The sequence below is a fragment of the Pogoniulus pusillus genome, chromosome 27 (assembly GCF_015220805.1).
Source record: "Pogoniulus pusillus isolate bPogPus1 chromosome 27, bPogPus1.pri, whole genome shotgun sequence".
In the NCBI taxonomy this organism is placed as follows: domain Eukaryota; kingdom Metazoa; phylum Chordata; class Aves; order Piciformes; family Lybiidae; genus Pogoniulus; species Pogoniulus pusillus.
Genome location: NC_087290.1, coordinates 14,402,715 through 14,417,968, shown reverse-complemented (window position 1 = coordinate 14,417,968; position 15,254 = coordinate 14,402,715). Strand labels below are relative to the sequence as shown.

Sequence of the window (15,254 nt, the reverse complement as noted above, 5' to 3'; positions counted from 1 at the left end):
ACAGCAAAAAAACCCTCAAGGTGCTTAGCCAGCCTTTGCTGCCAAGCTCCTGGTGAATCCTGCCAGCAATGCTGAGTTTGCTCAGACTGGGAGATGCCAAGAGATGAGGCCAGAGAGCATTTTGCTCTTTGCAGGTCCCTCATTTATCTCCTGGATGGGAATGGTCTTGTTTATTGTAAGCAGTGATACATTAAGCACAGGTAGAGAAGTTGGAAGCCAGCCTGGAGGTGATAAGCAAAAAGTGTTCCTATCTGGGAACTCAGCACAAGTCCTGCAAATGCCCTTCTGCTGTGAGTATGGTCACAGGTGTCCTCATCTTCCTCATGCTTTATTTCCACCTTTAACCCTGGGTTTGTTGCTGTATTTGGCTTTTTACATTTTGGGAGGTGCCCAACAGCATGAGGTCTCTCTCAGCTAGGGGAGCCCTCCAAGGGAATCTGTGGTGGGCTGGTTGGGTAGCAGCTGTGGGGTATTCTCAGCAGCTTTGAACATAGGATCATTCAGGCTGGAAAAGATGTTCAGGGTCATCGAGCTCAACCATCAACCCACTCTCTGCCAAGCCATCATTAAGCCATATTCCCAAGCACCACATCTCCTCAGCTTTTAAACACCCCCAGGGGTGAGGACTCCCCAAGTCCCCTGGGCAGCCTAGGCCAGTACCTGACAGCCCTTTCAGGGAAGCTCCCCACCACTGTAGGACCATGAGGTGCCACCACTCTTCCCTTCTGCATCTTTCCCTCATCACAGAGACTGACTTTTCTGCTGTCCAGACTCCCAGGACTGAGGGGCTTTTTAGCAGCAGGGGTTACACAGCCCCCACCCTCCAAAGCTCTGGGACCCCTGCAAGTGCAGAGGACAGGGGCAGAAATGCACTGGAGACATTCAGGGTCAGGCTAGATGGGGTTCTGAGCAGCCTGGAGGAGGGTTGGGCTAGATGAGCTTTAGAGGTCCCTTTCAGTGCATCCTGAAGAAGCAGTGGTGATATACTGGATGCCCCCCGTCACCTGGAGCCCACCCCCAAAACGAAAGCTGCACTCAAGGAGCTCACAGAGCGCTGTGCTGGGTGGCGTGGGGCTGCCTCATTCAATCCTTCCCATCTTTGCGAGGCCGAAGACGAGGCCTTTCCGGGGCCCCGTCGCTGGAAGACAGAGCCTGCAGGACGGGAAGGCTGAGCGGGGGTGGATTGGTGCCTGGGCTGGGCTTTGCCCGAGGTGAAGGAAGCGTGCGGCAGGGAGCGCTGGGGAGCGGCGCTGCGCCGGGCTGCACCGCGGGGCGCGGCGGGCACGGGGCTGGGGAGGGGGAAGGCTGAGGGGGTTTGGAAGGGGAAGCGTCGCAGGGTTTGTTCTTTCCTTTCTTTTCTGCGGGTGTTGGGCTGCTGTCAGCCATTTTAGGTTTTCTGCATCCTATTTCCCTGGTGCTTCCAGGAGAAGCTTTTTGGGGAGTCCCCAGCTAAAACTCGAATTTGCATTTAAATGGAGATTTTTTTGTGTGTGTGTGTGTGCTTAAATTATTATTTTATTATTTTTAATGAGCAGGATACTTGGGAGACTAAGACTATTAGTTTTCCTTGTGGGAGAGTGTGGAATTCTCTCACCTTTTATAACCTTCCCCCCCTTCCCCCCTTCCCCGACCCTTTTAATGCACACTTTACGTTAGGCATGGGAAAAAAAAGAAGAAGAAGCTGGTGCTTCCTTAAGGAGGATATAATCATAAACAAATAAGTCTGGGTGCCCTTGCAGCAGAACTAATCTTCCCTCAGCTGAGCTGTGATATAGATCAGTAACAAGAGCCACGCGCAGGGGGTTCCTTTGAAATGCATAATACCTCCTCCTCTAAATTGGAGTTGGTGTGATGGAGCTGTGAGATGACATATTGTGGCGTGACCCCTCTCTGCTGATTGTGGGTGAACCCTGCGAAGGTAAATCTAACGCGGCGCACACATCAGACAATTTCATTTTCATCACCCAGGGACAAAAACATAGCAACAGAATCTTTTCAAATGATAATCTGCATGCCAGGCAGGAGATTTTCCCCTTCCTGCCTTCCCCGGGTTTTAGTTTGCTTGGGTGGTTGGTTGGGTTGTTTTTTTTTTTTGCGTGTTCAATTCATGATATAGGTGAAAGGAATTATAAATTGCTTCCAAAGTTCATTCATTCTCTTCTTCTCATCCTTCCCTCTCTTCGCCTCCTCCTCGGGTTGCTTTTGTTCCCACACCCTCTCCCTTCCTCCCTTTCTCCTGCCTTTGTTTCCTTCTCTTCTGCATTTAATTTTTTTTTCCTTCCTATTTTCTCTGTCACTTTTTTCTCTTTTTAATCTCCTTTCCTTTTCTCTCCTCTCCTTTTTACCTCTTTTCCTCTCCCATAATTATTACTCTTCCTGCCCCCTCTTCCTTCTCCCCTCTGCCCCCCCTTTCTTCCTTCTCCCCCTCGCCCCCCCTTTCTTCCTTCTCCCCCTCGCCCCCCCTTTCTTCCTTCTCCCCCTCGCCCCCCCCCCTCCTTCTCCTCCTTTCACTCCCCTGTCCCTTCCCCTCCTTTCCCTTCTTCTACTTTCCCCCCCTCCCCCTTTTCCCCCTTCCCCCCCCCACTTCCTCCGGATGAGCTTCGAGGCAGCAGGGCAGGAGCGTGGGTGCTTGGCACACTTGCAGCTGCGGTATGGCTTTGGGAGAGCCTGTGCCTCAGTTTCCCCATCACTGCAGTGAGATGGTGATGAAATAACTGAGGTAGCTTCCGTTTATGAAGCGCCGTGAAGAATTTGATGAGCTCGTAAGCCACAAGGTCTTGCCTCCTGAGGATGAGTCCTGCAGGAGCAGAGACACCAATCCCACCTGGAAGGGAGAAGAGCCCCGAGCACACAGGTACCTGGTGCAGGTGGCATAACTGTGCTGGCAATTAAATAACCCCACCCCAGGCAGCACCAAGAGGGCAGAGCAGATCAGGACCATCATGGGCCTGTAATGGCCTCGCTGCCTGCTCCTCCCTGATGCCAAGTGACACAGTTATTGTAAGCGTACGGGAGTGGTACCCAGATGAGTTTGTCGGTTCCACCTAGCCTGATTGCCAGTTTCTCTTCACAGAGGAGAGGAATGAAATTGAAGGAGAAAAGGTCAGAAAGCCCTGGTCATCCTCTCCCCTTCCCCCAAATCACTTGTTCCCTTGGATGGAAACAAGAAATGACGGGTGCCTGTGCCACTTGGGATGCAGGCAGCCGGGAGAGAAGCAGGAGGGAGCAGCGGGTGGAGCAGGGCGGGGAGCGCGGAGCGCAGCCTGCTGACAGTGCCTGTAGAGGCGCAGGGTCCTGCTCATTGTTCATGGCATCTGCTAACACCCAAGTGACAGTGACAACTTCTTTGGTTAGAAAGAGGCTGCCAACCACCGCTCCTGCCCCCCCACGTGGAAGGATCTGTGGAAAGCACCACCCCTGCCTAGCCCCCCTCTGAGTGCTGCCGTGGAGGAGCCAGCTGGGGAGATGGATGGGGCTTGTTTCTTGTGTCCACTTGGGTACAGAAACGCCTCGGCTCAGGCCAAGGAGAATCTCACTTTTCCCTGGTATTGCCTGGGTTTCTAGTCTGTTTCCTCACTCATGAGGAGCAGCTGAGGGGGCTGGGGATGTTTAGTCTGGAGAAGAGGAGGCTGAGGGGAGACCTCATTAATCTCTATAGCTCCTGAAATGAGTCTGGAACCAGGTAGGGTTGGTCTCTTCTCCCTGGTCTCAGATGCTAGAAGGAGAGGAAATGGCCTGAAATTGTGCCAGGAGAGAGTTAGGATGGAGATGAGTACAAAATTCCTTGCTGCAAGAGTGGTCTGGGATTGGCACAGGCTGCCCAAGGAGATGGTGGAGTCCTCATCCCTGCAGGTGTTTAGGAACCTTGTGGCCATGGCACTTGGGGACATGGTTTAGTGGCCGTGGGTGTGCCGATCAGGTTGATGGTTGGACTGGATGATCTCGGAGGCCTTTTCCAGCCAAAACAATTCCATGGTTCTTCTTGAATATTTCAGAGGGGCAGCTGCAGTGGTAGCAGCCATCCTTATAAGTGCAGTGCCAACTGACAGCCTTTTAAATCCCGGGGTGTGGGGTAACAATCAAGCAAACACAACCAGTGGCAGCACCTCTGAGTAGCCCTTGATCCTACCTTGGGCACCCTCTGCTGCCCAAGTGCCTGGTGCTGCCACAGGGCTGGCAGATGATGAGTGCTGCCAGGCCACATTTTCTCAGGTGGAGAATTAATTTTGGTGGTGTTTGTGTCCCTGGTGGTTATCTGCTGTGATTGTTGGATGCTGTTCATGCTGCCTACATGTATTCTAGGCAGGTTGTGCAGGAGCAGTGCTAGTGTGTGCGATGGAAGCTCCTGGGAAACAAGTAGCTGTGGGTTGAGGCAGGGTTTGTGTCTTCCTGCATGCAAACTCTCCTGCTCAGTTGTGCTAGTTTGAAGCTAGCTAGAATGTTTTGGTGAGAACTAGATTACAGGCCGTGAAAGAGAAACTAGGGTGATGTCTACTTCACTCATAGGCTTGCTGAGATGTATAAGAACAAGAATCCAAACATAGATAAGGGAGACACTCTCTGCCTGAGCTCTGGGCTGCATTTCTCTCTAACCTCACCCTCCATCTCTCTGATTAATCCACTTGCTTCCTAACCCCCCTGGCTGACCCTCCATTCTTCCTTGGGGCACAAGGCAACATCTAGGGTAAGGTAGAGGGGTGGGAGAAGGTGGAAGGGCAGTTGGGAGCCCCTCCTGGGGACTCAGGTTTCTGGGAGGGCTGCTGTGTTTCTGTATTACCTTTTACCTTGTCTATTTCTGTGTATAACTGTATATACTCTAACTATCTGCTTGTGTATTGTGCTAAGCTGTAAATATAAGCTCCATTCAAATTTGCAGAGCTGCTGAGGCTAGTCTGGATAATTTCCAAAGTGTGTGTTGGGGGGGGGAAGGAGAGGGCAGGTAACCCCAAACCACCACATCAGTTCTTCTTGTTGACTCTTCTGAAGTCAGCTGGCCCAAAGCAGGCTGCTAGCTTGAGAACAGAGCAAGAATGCAGAGAACTGCAGCCAGGGAAAGGCCACCTGAGATGGAAGAAGTGAGACTCATCATTTGCCATAGACCTGCAGGACTTCATAGCAAACCAGGAGAGGGAAGAAGACGACAGGTAGGGCAGCAGAGAAGTGGCTGTGGGATTGTTGTTGCTGATGTTAATTAGAAGGCTTAGGGGGTAGCTTGGACTCGATGATCCTGGAGGTCTTTTCCAACCTGGTTAATTCTGTGGGTGAGACAACCCAGCCCCATAATGCAAAGCTGCCCAGAAAATTCTCCTCTTTGGGTTGTATTCTCACATCTCACTCCTCCCCATATCCTCCTGGGATGCATCTAATGGGCTGCACAGGACTTTTTTGCCTGTTTTCTGTTTGCCAAAGAAAGAAAGTTTTCCACAGGCAACGTGAGGGGAGGAAATCCCACTTTTTGTTCTGGCAGGAAAGTGAGTGTCAGTTGTGTTGATCTCTGTTTCTGCGTGAATGGGGTTGTTGAGAAGAGAGCCTGCGCCTGGGGCGTGCAGAATCTTACCTCACAGAGGTTTTGTCTCGCAGACAAAAACCCATCATGACAGACAGCATGAATTCAGTGGCTCTCCTGCCTCCTGAGTCAGAGAGGGAAATGCAGAACCAAGAGGAGGAAATGCATGCTGGCCAGGTGGGAAGTGCTTTCCCAGCACTGTGCTTTTTCCTGAGAACTGCAATCAGCAGACATCTGGACTGGAAGGGTGTCAGCTGACAGGCAGCAAGCTGGGCTCCAATACCCACAGACAGAAGTGATAAAAGCTGTGTTAGAAGCACAACATAGGATGCTGGCAGCAGCAAAGCAAGGGACAGGCTCCTTCTCCCCAGCAGTGCTGCCCAGAGATACTTGGTGGGGTACCTGCCCCTGGGCAGGTTTGGGGTTTGATTCCTTGGCTCGGCATAGATGGGCTGAGGCTGCTGGCTTGTGGGTTTGCAGAAGAGATGTCAGGCTCTGAGACAGGCCATGGGATGGTTCTGCTGTAAATTCATTTGCTCCTGCTGAGTACTTGATTTTCTCCCTTTCTTTCAAAATCAGAAGATGTAGCAGCTGGAGGGGTCTTCTGTAGGTGTTTCTGGCTGGTCTTAAATGAAATGAGAGGCAACAGCAAATACAAATGACACTGGACCTAGGACAAACACTATTTTAATGATGGGGACCAGGCACTAGAAGAGATGCCCAAAGGTGTGAGGGGAATCTCCATCCTTGGCATTTTAAAATTCATCTGAAGACCTTGATCAGCCAAATTGTCTTTGAGGTCAGTGATTTTGTGCAGGAAAACAGCAAACCTTTTCTTTCCTTTCCTCACCTGCCAGTCTCTAACCCGCCCATGGAGGAGATCAGGGTTTGGAAGGTGATTTAGAGATGCATAATTTGGCAGAGTGTGCTGCTTAAAGCCACTGGTGGGAAGCCACCTTGGCTGCAGTGCAGATTTCAGGCTCTTGTGCAGGCAGCCTCAGCAGTGTGGGCAGGGTCTGACATCCAGCACCTCCACACTCTTCTTCTCTGCCTCACACATCACCAGCACAACCCTTCCTTTGCTGCTAAGGACCACAGACTCACTAAGGTTGGAAAAGCCTCCAACCCAACACCCTAAACCCTGTCCCCAGGTGCCATGGCCACATGTTTCTTGAACACCTGCAGGGATGGGGACTCTACCACCTCCCTGGGCAGCCTGTGCCAGTGCCTGCCCACTCTTGCATAAGAATTTTTTCCTAATATCCAACCTAAACCTGCCATGAAGCAACTTTGGGGCATTTCCTCATCCTGCCTCTAGTTACTTGGGGGGAAGAGACAAACCCACACCTGGCTCCAGTCTCCTTCCAGGGAGGTGTAGAGAGCAGCAGTTCTAGAAATGCAGGATTGGAAGCTAGGAAAAATTTCATTCCTGCAAGAGTGGTCAGGCAGTGGAACAAGCTGCCCAGGGAGGTGGTGGAATCACCATCCCTGTAGGCATCTTGTTTCTGTAAAGGAAAACTCATCTAACAAATGCTCATCTCTAAGCTTTGCCCATGCTCTGCTCAGCTGAGTTTTTCTCTTCAGAGGCAAGGTGCTTTCTGGATGCCTTTATTCAATACCCAGACTTGTTGGTGCTGGTTTCTTGACCACAGCCAGACTAAACTAGCAAAGAGAAGCTGATGATTGGTGGCTGGCCACAGTCCAGCCCCAGCAGTGAATGTGCCTGAGCTAACAAAGAGGTCTCTATGGCAAGTCTGCTTCCAAAGTAGAAACTTCTCCAGCTGCTGAGGCCTCTTCTCTCTGGGTGCTGCTATTCCCAGTGCTAAGCTGTGCAGTTCTAGATTTGAAGAGAAGTTGCTTTTGTTTCCCAGTTCTGAGTTACTGCTCAAACTGCTCTGACAGCCCTAGGGCTAGCACAGAATTTGTTCCAAGTTCCCATTTCACCAAGGTGTCACTGCTCAGAAAGCCTCCTCCCAGCCTGTTTACTCTCTCAGGGATCTATTTTTAAAAGTTATTAGCAGATTACTGGGTTTCTATCAACCTCAGGCACCAGTCTCCCAAAGACACCCTTGTACTTTAATAAGGTGCATTTGATAATCCTCAGATAAAGGCATTGGGAGGGGGGGAGGGGGAGGAACTCTTGCACTGATTCAGCCAAGGGACATGGGCTAGAAAAGGGTTAAACATCCTCACGTTTCTAAATGGCTGAACTACTGTATGTTGTAGTTTTCAACTGCAAATCATCTTTAATAGCAGACATCACGGGATGGCTCATTACATTAAGCTATTTTTCATGCTATCTCCTGTAATATCCTTTAATCCAATGCGTTTCAAATCACCTCAGGCTAAAATAAGAGACATAGCGATGTAATAGCCTAGTGTATTAGTGGGTTAATTGCCCTGTTGTACTCTCTAGTAGATATCTCTGGAATGAGTTCTATATTAATTGTAAATTGCTTAATACATTTAACTCCTTGAGCAGCTTGGTCCTCTGCTATGCCTTTAATGAAGGAGAAAACTTTGGAGGTGTCAAGAGTTGTTTTCTTGTGGCTGGCAGCACAGGGTGTGTGGTCCTTCCCTAGCCAGCACCAAGCACACACTGCACCTGGGGAGGCTCAGCCTGGAGTACTAAAGACAAATTGTGGCTTCCCCCTACAAGCTGCATAGTTCTGCTCCAGCACTGCAGCCTGAAAAGCCACAGAGCAAAGCCTGGCTTGGAGTTGGTTGGTGGCCAGATTCTAGATCGGGACCTGCAGATGCTGTGATGCCAGGACTGCAGAGACAGCTCAGTATAGTAGCAGAGAATCACAGCATGGCAGGAGCTGGAAGGGATCCTAGAGATCATTGAGTCCAAAGCTTCTGTCAAGGGAGGGTGACCTAGAGAGGGTCACACAGGAACACGTCCAGACAGGTCTCCAGAGATGGAGACTCCACCACTTCTATGGGCAGCCTGCTCCAGAGCTCCAGCACCTTCACATTAAAGAAGTTGTTCCTCCTGTCCAGATGGAATCTCTTCTGTTCCACTCTGTGCCCATTACCCCTTGTCCTGGCACTGGGCACCACTGAACAAAGCCTGGTCCCATCCTGCTGCCACCCACCCTTGGAGTGTTGCTCAGCACTGATGAGATCCCCCTCAGGCTGCTCTTGTCCAGACTAAGCAGCCCCAATTCTCTCAACCTTTCTTTCCTCATCAGGGAGAGGTTCCAGTTCACTCAGCATCTCTAGCCCTTTGCTGTGCCCTTTCCATAGTCCTTATCACTGGATACCACTGAGAGAACTGTGGAGAAAAATAAGGGAAGGTTTAAATAATATATAAGATTCAAACTCTCATCTTACCAGTGCTGTGGCCAGAGAGAGAAGAGAAATGAAACACTCTGCAGCTCTGTCAGAGGATGCAGCAGCAGGTCACTGACACACACAGCTCCCAAAGTATTGCCCATCGTGTGCAGCAGTTGTTTGCTCAGGTGACTTCTCCAGCACTAGGCAGAGAGGTCTGCAGATTTGCAGCCACTTTTCCAAAGACTGGAGCAGAAGTGTCAGCAGCTGCTGGAGGGTAATGTTGCTAACGTCTTTGATTGCTCCCAGTTTGGGGGGGGGTCAGAAGAAGGACCAGGCACAGTGCAGGTTGGAGGGGGTTGTATAATTTCTCAGGTGAGACCTTTTTTTAATTGCATTCTTCTGGCACATTCTGGGTTCTAAAAATCCTGGCCAAAACCTTACTGTCAGTTCAAAGGGAAGGCACTGAGGTGGAATTCTGAAAACTTCTCTGCTTTGAAAACGTAGCAAAGTCTCTCTCCTGAAGTGCCCTCTCTTGCTGAAAACCAGCTGCATGGGGCAGGGAAGCAGACCACAGCTCAGGGGGCTGAGTGTAACCTATGTGACTGAAAACCAGAATCATAGAAAGGTCTGGGTTGGAAGAAACCTTAAAGCTCATCCAGTGCCATGGGCAGGGACACTTTCACCAGCCCAGCTTGCTCAAATCCTCTTCCAACCTGGCCTTGAACACCTCCAGAGAGGAGGCATTCACAGCCTCCCTGAGCAACCTCTGCCAGTGTCTCCCCTCCCTCACTGTGAAGAATGTTTTCCTCATCTCCAGTCTCTATTTCCCCTCCTCAAGATCCAATTCATTGCTTCTCATCCTACCACTACAAATCCTCATGGAAAAGCTCTCCCCAGTTTTTCTTCCGTGGAGGGTTGCTGTGAGGTCCTTCAGAGCATTCTCTTCTCCTTTGCAGTGAAGCCATGGAATGGAGGGGTGGTGAAACAGGTTCCATAAGCTCACCCAAGGCAAAGAGGAAAATAGACTCTTGCTCAGATGAAGTCAGCTAGAAATTATCCTGGGAATCAGCATCTCCTTCAGCTGCCTTCGTCACAAAAGCAACAGAACCAAGAGGCTGCCTCACTCGAGCGTCATGGAGGCAATTTTTGGGCACTGTGAGGTAACTGTGCTGACTTTGAAGTGACTTTTGATTTGTACCCCCAGAAGTGAAGAGAGGAGCCAGACACTCAGGTAATTCTTGTCTAGCATTGCTCACACCCATGTGCAAGTCCTTGTGTTTACAGGAGCAGCTTGGCTAAAACAAATCTCCTTCCTTCCCTTTGAAATCAGAGGTATTTGTGAGGCAACCTGAGGGAAAAGTCTATCACTTTCAGGGGACAATTTCAGTGAAACTGGGGAGTCAGTTGTTCTTTGAAGGAAAGGCACAAAGTGCTTAGACTGCTGGAGGAAAAAATTACCCATCAAGTTATTCTCTATCTGTAAAGGAGGTGGTAATGCAACCTGAGCTTAATTTTGATGGCACATTGTACTTCATAACAGTGACAACACCTTAAACATGTAATGAAAGGCCCTGATTTACCACTGAAATAATCCATTTAGCACTCCAATAAATAAAGGGAGGAAATACAACCCATGTTTCAGATGGGGGGAAGGAGATAAAAATTGCAGTGCATGGCAGTTTTCTGGCCACCTGTTTTGGGGGGGATTATTTTTGTCTCTGAAGGTAGACATAAATTCATAGTTAGGTTTGAGCTTTGAGTCTGGTGTCCACTTGGTGCCTTGAGGTGCTTTTAAAACCAGCAGCCCTGTGACTTGGTAGCACAAGGACTGGTTGTGGCTGACAAGGGGAGGAGAAAGGGAGGAGAAAACACTCATTTACTGCCTTGCAAGTCATGGAATCATAGAGTTGGTTTGGTTGGAAAAGCCCTGTAGATCGAGTCCAACCACCAAACCAAGACCACCACAGCCACTGAATCCTGTCCCATGGTGCCACATCCACGCATTTATCAAACACCTCCTGAAAACAGAATCATAGAATTCACTGTTTGGAAGGGACCATTAAAGGTCATCTGCTCCAAAGCCTCTGCAGTAAGCAGGGACATCCCCAACTAGATTAGCTCAGAACCCTATCTAGCCTGACCTCAAATGTCTCCAGGGATGGAGCCTTTACCACGTAGCTCGGAAACTTGTTCCAGTGTTCCATCACTTCCTCCTAGTGTCCAATCTAACTTCCTAGTGTCCAATCGAAATCTGCCCTGCTCTGGTTTCAAACCATTGCCTCTTGCCCTGTTGGTTCACACCCTTGGAAACTGTCCCTCTCCGGCCTCCCTGGAGCCCCCTTCAGACATTGAAATGCAGCTCTAAGGTCTCCCTGGAGCTTTCTCTTCTCCAGGTTGAAAGCCCCAAAGTCTCTCCTCCCGTCAAGCAGCTCTGGGTGGCTTCACCCCTTGCTGCCATGTCTCAGCAGCCGATGCTGGTGGAATGGCTCCGGTTCCCGCGCCCCGCAGCGCCCTGCCCGGCCCTAATTGGCCTGTTTGTTTTGCCATAAGTGATTCCTGCCTGTCTCAGGGTGGATTGTTTTTCACACCATTAAATGAAGTTCTGCTGTATTGATCCCTGTTTTTCCAATTTGAAGCCTGCAAAGTGATGAAGACATTTCTTGTTTTCCCCTGCCCCTTCCCCTCCGTTCATTTGTGTGCCCTGTCTGTAGCTCCCCCTGCTCGCTGTAATTGCTTCCTCGGAGCGGTGCTGCACTGGCAGCGCAGCTCCACAGCCGGGCCAGGCTTTTATGGAAGGATGGAGGAAGGCAAGGTTGAAGTCATCAACCAATATTAGCTGTGGAAGGTTTGTCACAACCAGCATTTCGATAGCAGCATCTCAGTGTCTCCTGCTGGAGCCTCAGTAAAAGAGTGCAGAGGGTGAGGGCAGGAGCATGGCACAGCTTTGTCTCTTCAGGCTGCTGAATATTTTGCTTAAGAGAAGGAAGCATTGTGGGATGCTGTTTTTCTTTCATAGGTGCATAGATTGGGTTGGGCTGGAAGGGACCTTAAAGCTTATCCAGTTCCAACTCCCTGCCACGGGCAGGGACACCTCCACTAGTCCAGCTTGCTCATTCAACCTGGCCTTGAACACCTCCAGGAAGGAGGCATCCACAGCCTCCCTGGGCAACCTGTGTCAGTGTTTCCCCACCCTCACTGTCAAGTTTCTTCCTCATCTCCAGTGTCAAGCTCCCCTCTTCCAGCTCAAAGCCATTGACCCTCACCATGACACTACAAGCCCTTGCAAAAGTCTCTCCCCAGCTTTCCAGTAGCCCTTTCAGGTCCAGTTCCATGTCCTTCTTGTGCTGGGCACACCAGTGTCCTCTTCAGCTTTGTTAAACATCTAAAGGCTGGAACCTGCCTTGGATTTTGCCAGGCTCTGGTTTTGTTTAGCACTACCATGAGGCCCGAGCTCTCTTCCAGAAGAGATCAATAGAGCAGGTGCTGAACTTAGGTTTCTGAGGCAAGTTTAATTCAGGAGGGAGTAGTGCCTGCTCCAATGCAGCCTCACTTGCAGTTGACTAAATTATGAGGTCTAAGCTGACCTTGTGCACACAGTACAATCTCCTGGTGGCTTCACCAGGCTACAAACTCAACAGACCTCACTGGCAGAGACCAGCCTGGGGGCAATATGGGAGTCTGGGATGGTCACCTGTGTTCCTGAGGTGTCCAGCTGAGTCTGGTGCAGTCTGTGACTGCTGAGGATGGAAGGCAAGAACCACTTTGGTGTTCACCTCAAGGTGTGGGTAGGGACCAAAGTTGAAGTTTGAGTTAGTGTTTCATAGCAGCATTCTGGGCAGCTCTGCTCCCACCCAGGCTGCCTGCTAATGTACTCCTGTCGTTCACAGCCAGGGCAGGTATTCCCCAGGCTTTTCCATGCTCCAGAGGGTTTTGACTCCCAGTCTTTTCTGATCTTTTTGCTCCCTGGCTCACAGGGGGACACATCAACCATCCCTGTCTTAAGGAACTTCTTGTTTAGATTTCTTTTAGAAGCAGGGTTTGGTGGCTCTGCATAGCACTTTGGCTTGTCATTGCAGAGAGGGAATAAAGCAAGTGCTAATAAAGAGGCAGAATCCACAATGAGGCTGAGGGAATCTGCCCCACCTCTGAGATTCTTCCCGTGGCAGCCCAACCCTCCCTTCCCTCATCCCCTGCCAAGCTGCTGCTTATTAAAGGGAAGCTCTGTGAACGCCCAGAGTCCAGCATAGCTCAGGTAAGCTCAGGGGATCAGCAGGATGAATCTGTTCCATGATCCTGGGAACAACCCTGGGGGAAGGGCTGCAGCCTGAAGGGGTTTGTGAAGTGGGAAGGCAGCAGCACGAGAGGACTTTGCAGGAAGAGGGCACTGGAGGCAGATCTCCTATTAGGAAGATGATTAATCTGTTTATTTTGCATTACTGTCATTATTATTATCATGCACATAAGCCTGAGTTATGTAAGAACTTTGCTGCACAAATCGTGTTTGCTTGCTGGGAGCACACAATAAAGAGGGAATTTCTCTCCCTTGGATATCTTCAGTTGAAATGGGTGGGAAGTGCTGAGCCAAGGGGCTTGGGGAGGAGGAGAGGTAGTGTGATGGTTTGGGTGTTACCTGCCCCACTCCCACTTAAGAAAATCACCCAGACCAGACTCAGCCAATCTGGAAATTGAATGAAGCTTTCTATTTACAGCTTAGCACAATATGCAAGCAGGTATTTATGATATAGACAGAAATATCCAAGTCAAAAAGTAATACAGAAACACAGCAGCCCTCCCAGAAACCAGAGTCCCCAGGAGGGGCTCTCAACCACCCTTCCACCTTCTTCCCACCCCTCTACCTTACCCAAGACTTTGCCTTCATTCAAGGTGAGTTTGGAGGATCAGCCAGAGGGGTTAGGAAGCAGATGGATTAGTCAGGCAGCAAGTTAGAATCATAGAATTTCAGGGACTGGAAAGGACCTCAAAAGATCTGGTCCAGCCCCCTTGCCAGAGCAGGATCACCTAGAGCAGATCACACTGGAATGCATCCAGATAGTTCTTGAATATCTCCTGAGAGGAAGTCTCCAGAACCTCCCTGGGCAGCCTGTTCCAGTGCTCCATCACCCTCAGAGTGGAAATATCCCTCCTCGGGTTCACATGGAACCTCCTATGCCTCAACTTCCACTCATTGCCCCTTGTCTAGGTTAGACAGAGAAGTGCAGCCCAAAAGCAAGAGGGCAACTCAATTATCTATGTTTGTGTTCTTGTTGTTATGCATCTCAGCAAGCCTATGAGTGCAGTAGACATCACCATCGTTTCCTTTTCACAGCCTGTCATCTAATTCTTCTCACCAAAATATTCCAGCTAGGCTCAAACTAGCACAGGTAGGATCTGTCTTTGGTACTCTCAGCATCTACTGTCATGAGGCCCCTGCTTCTAACTGGCCTTCCAGCGTGTCATTCCAAGCAATACAGAACATAGGCAAGAGAAAGGGCAAGGTCTGCAGTAGCAAAATCAACTTGTGCCCGGTTGTTTTTCCAAGGAAGCATGCAGTTTGAGCCCGTGGAGTGGTGGAGAGATCTGCAGGCAAACCTGGATGTGAAGGGCTTGACCCACCTGGAAAGGGTGTGCAGTAGGCAGTGTAAACACAAACAAGGGAGGTTGATCATTATTAAACAAGGGCCTGATTTTTCTTTTCCCTCCTCCTGCTTTGAAGGTGAAGTCCTTGGGAAAAGGGAAGAGGTAAGGTGCAGAACTGGGTGATCTGTTCAGCCCTGAAGGAGAGAGCTGCTGCTTTAGGTTTTTTCCCTTTCTTTGTGTGTGTGTGTAAACTACCTTATGACAATTGGTGATAAAAAAGCTAAGCCTCTCAAAGCTCCATTTGAATACACCGCTGTGTGACCTCATAGATATGCATAGGATTTAGAAATAACAAGGATTTTAATGAAGGCACTTGAAAGGTATGGGGCCATATTGCAATTTTATGGAAGATCTCAGATTAATGAAATTAAACCTGAACTGCATTGTTTAGATGATGAACTTAAGGTCATATCTGCAGCATTTGAAAGAGAAACCTTGAGTGGAGGGTGTAGAATCATTGATTTAGACCCTGGTAGACAGCTGAATAGCAAGCATTGAAGCATGAAGGTAAATTCCCATATTTCATTGTTAGAAGGTTAGCTGGTGGCTGCCAGCTTTTCAGTGATAATCACCAACCAATTCCACCCTGTTTCAAAAAAGATTTTGCCTTTGTGTGCTAAGGCACTTTTAAAAACCATTACTGCTGAAAGCAGGGCCAGGCTGCTTCCCCAGGAGCTGTTTGCGCCGAACGCGGGGCGCTGAGGAGTCGCTGCTGTCCTTGGGCAGGGATGCTACCGGCTTCATTAGGATCATCAGCCGTTTAAAATGCTCGTGTGGGGAACTGAGCCTCTTTGCTGGAGATGCCAGAGGCGCCTCCTACGGCAAGGCACCG

General features: G+C 49.8%; 1 long non-coding RNA gene across 4 annotated transcripts in view; it reads left to right on the top strand.

Moving 5' to 3' along the window:
- The window catches only part of LOC135187390 (uncharacterized), a 61,564-nt gene that overhangs the window by 9,892 nt on the left and 36,418 nt on the right, over window positions 1–15,254 (top strand). For 3 of the 4 annotated variants that reach the window (XR_010307329.1, XR_010307330.1, XR_010307327.1), the window contains exons 1-2: window positions 2,660–2,854; window positions 9,742–10,016. This is a non-coding gene — a long non-coding RNA (uncharacterized LOC135187390). Of the gene's footprint in view, window positions 1–2,659; window positions 2,855–9,741; window positions 10,017–15,254 lie in introns of those variants that run through there. The other variant, XR_010307328.1, reaches the window with a different exon arrangement.